Source organism: Engraulis encrasicolus, chromosome 24 (genome assembly GCF_034702125.1).
Source record: "Engraulis encrasicolus isolate BLACKSEA-1 chromosome 24, IST_EnEncr_1.0, whole genome shotgun sequence".
NCBI lineage: Eukaryota > Metazoa > Chordata > Actinopteri > Clupeiformes > Engraulidae > Engraulis > Engraulis encrasicolus.
This window is the reverse complement of record NC_085880.1, coordinates 37,464,685-37,468,405: the sequence shown is the minus strand read 5'-3', so window position 1 is coordinate 37,468,405 and position 3,721 is coordinate 37,464,685. Positions and strand designations below refer to the sequence as shown.

The window sequence follows — 3,721 nt, the reverse complement described above, 5'->3', positions numbered from 1 at the left end:
CAACCACAAACCGTTGATATCAAACACTCTCTAATATTTACAACTTGAAATAAAACATTGAGTATTGTCTCATTGCTTACGATCGGAGATAAGATTGACAATTGACCTTTCCGCAAACTCCTCCCCCCCTTAGCAACGGTTGCTATGCGAGTCAAGCTTTCACGTATTCCAGGTTCTCAGCATTAGAATGAATGGCATGCGACATGTTTTCACCCCTGTCAATTTCGGCTCTGCCCATGGAAATCACAAGTAATTTGTTGAGAAACAGCAAAATATAAGATAAAAGTTGACAAAAAGGTCTGCAACAGGCTTATGAAGGCTACATCCACAACATTATATGCTGTGTTTGTAGCCAGATGAGACAGAGGGTAAAGTATACAGATCCCAATGTAAGAGGCAAGCATCTAATAATTTACAAGAGCAGCAGTGCTTATGTAGGCCTAGACCTAAAGCAGGGTAAGTCACCTTTATCACACGTTGCATTAAAATGCACATGATTATCATATTTGTTGCATTAAATCCATGTGATGGTAACATATGCCAGATGTAAACATTCCCACCTGTAGCGCTCCAGTCTATTGCTCCCACATCGTTGACTTGGCTTGTTCAACACATTTCACCTCATGCAAGTGAAAGGCAACCCTTTGGAACCCCAATCCTCCACAAGCTTCACACAGCAATGGCACAATGATACCAAAATAAAACCAGTGCCTGTGTCATCTGTGGTTGCTCCAAAAGCAAAGGTATTTCTATAAGGTGTCTCTTCCGGTCACTAGGAAACCAGTAAGCCTACATTAAAGTTCAGTAAATAGATAAATAAATATTTCCAGTAATCTACAAATTACATTAGCTACATTGTAAACAGTGGAAGTTAGAGATAATTTCGTTGTAGGCCTACTGCCCTCCCTCCTGGAACTTCAATGTGACAGGTGACAAACTGGCTCTCCTACAAAGGCAGACAGGAACACCTGAGCTATTTGGTGCAAACCTCCTGTGGACATCACTGTTGTTGCAGACCACACATACCCTCTTGGAGTGGCTTAAGTCATCAGGTAATTCACCATGACATGAAATGGGTTAAAGCATTTAAGCAAAAAATGAAAATACACAGGTCATGACAATATGCATGATGATGGATGGTATTTAATACACAATAACAAAATAATCAATACATAATACACAATAAATACACACAGGGCTGATGTTGACTGATTAAATATTGTGCTCACATTCTGTAAACTGATGTGGAATCTTTTGTAACCAAATACTTGTCTAAATGTCATCAGTGTCAATAACAGCTCACTACACAAAGGAAGGTCTGGTGTGCCACTGTACCTGGATTATTTAAAATGTTGAACTCATACAAGGTATTAAAATGCTCATAGGTGAATCAAGCACAGTAACCTACTGGAAATGGCCTAACACATCACTTTCATGCACAGACTCTGGTTTTAACACCAAAGTAGTGTGTAAATGGAGTTTGTATCTAAGTTGTTGGAGCTGGACATCCTTTGCCTCTAGTTGTACAGTCAGCTTGGTTATCTCAGCCTTCTGAGTGGCCACCATGTCCCTCAACATCTGAAGCTCATCTCCATGATCAGTGGTGGGATCTGTAAACAACGAACAACAACAACAGGAAAAGTTAGCAAACTGCCTATAAATATCTCTCTCTCTCGCTCGCTCGCTCACACACACACACACACACACACACACACACACACACACACCATGGTCACTGGTGTTTGAAGCACTTTGTTCCAGTGTTAAGGTGTTCAGTGGAGTTTGAGCTCTCTCCTCGTACCCTGTAAACAATCAGTTTGACTTTCCATTACATTTTCATAGTAATGCAAGGTTGATGCATGTTAGTGTAGGGCTAAGATGTTTTGTTGATGTTTTGAGAATGATGACTGGGTACAACAATCTCTATTAATGTTGCAATGTATAACTAAATCATCTCTGATTGAAGGCACTAAAATAAAATGCACATTGTGAAGTACAGCACATCTGGGATCTTAAATCAATACTATTAAGTATTATTCAATCTCAGTTCAGTTGCAATGGTTACATGAGGTGGGATTCTAACGCAAATAGCAGAATACTTTGCCCAGCATAGCTGATGCTTGTTTACTACAAGCAAACAAGTGGCATCCCACTTTAAATGCCATTGTACAAGATAAACTTTTCAACTGTACACAACATTAACATTACTTTGGTTGCTACTTGCATGCATGCACAATATGAACAGAACAGTCAACAGTGACAATAAACTTACAGTTAGCCTATGCTAAATGAGGCTAACCCATTCAATCCAGCTTATTATGATCATCCACACAGTTCTAGCTGCCCAAAAATGCAAGGTAGTGCTACTAAATTGTATTTGAAGAAGTGGTATCATCACGTTTTCAATGAGGTAGGTGGATTTTAGCGACATTAAAATAGCTGCTTACCTTAGCTTGTAGTGGCTTCTGTTTACATGCTGCTGGTGGTGGGGTAGTCCACATTGTTTAGTCCACAGCAGGAATTTCTCCATCTCGGTCTTTGGTTTTGGGAAGGAATGAAATGTAACCCCTCCCTCCAACTTTTTTGTATCTCCGTTATCGGAATTACACACGCCATACGCGCAACATTTCATTTTATCTTCCAAACTCGGGATCTCTCTCATAGACTTCCATTCATCAAAATGGCTGGCTTGACCAAGGTCCCGAGCTTAGTAACTGTTGCTATGCTATGATTGGTCAGTTACCATTTTGGGGGGTGGCCGCGGAAAGGTGAATTGCGATTCTCATTCATGTGTGCGGCGCAACCTGACGTCAAAATCTGAAATGATTTTTAAGTCATATAGTTTGAGGCTAGCTAAGCTTAACCTGGCTAGCTACTGAACCACCACCTTCAGTAAGCACAGTCTTTCCGGGGCAGCCATAGCCTAACAGTTAAGGAGCTGGACTTTAGATCAGAGGGATGCAGGTTCACATCTCACCCTTCCACTCCCTACCACACTCCATGGCTGAGGTCCCCTTGAGCAAGGCAACTACCCCCACACTGCTCCAGGGACTGTAACCAATACCCTGTAAATAACTGTAAGTCGCTTTGGATAAAAGTGCCAGCTAAGTGTAATGTGATGTAATGCAATCCCAGAGCATGTTCACATCCACATTTTCTTTGAGGTGTTTTTTTGGCTGAGGGAATTCTGCGGAGCCACACATTATGGTAATGAAGCCACTGACTGTGCTAGAAAATTGAGATTTGGTGTCCGGATGGGGACACATCGAGGGATCAAATCAAACTCTTTGATCTCTGCATTGAGTAATTGTGACTGCTACTGTTACGCAATAATTGCCTCCCTGATGTCTCTGTCTCTCTAGCTCTGCATGTCTGTCGTTCACACACTCACACACACACACACACACACGCATGGACGCATGCGCGCGCCCACATGCACACGCACACCACAATTACGTTCTCTCTCTCTCTCTCTCCCTCTCTCTTTCTCTCTCTCTCCTGCTCAATGTATCGAGGGCAGTCAACCATTCCACTGGGGGAGGTAGTAGCCCATTCACAGTGTTTGCATGCTGCTTGTCACTGGTGAATAAGGAAAGCCTCAGTGGACTGGCTCAACATCATAATAGCCCAGTTTATACTGCGGGCCATTGGCCCAGGAACTTAAGCCCAGGAACCTAAGCCCAGCCCCTGTACCAGTTTATACCGCCTGGGCTAGGCCAGA

General features: G+C 42.4%; 1 long non-coding RNA gene across 1 annotated transcript; it reads right to left on the bottom strand.

The window, feature by feature from the left end:
- Positions 1–1,123: 1,123 nt before the first annotated feature.
- Positions 1,124–2,752, bottom strand: LOC134441048 (uncharacterized). Its single transcript, XR_010033089.1, has 2 exons — positions 2,448–2,752; positions 1,124–1,610 (listed from the first exon to the last, which is right to left on the bottom strand). It is a non-coding gene; the product is annotated as an uncharacterized LOC134441048 (long non-coding RNA).
- Positions 2,753–3,721: the final 969 nt, after the last annotated feature.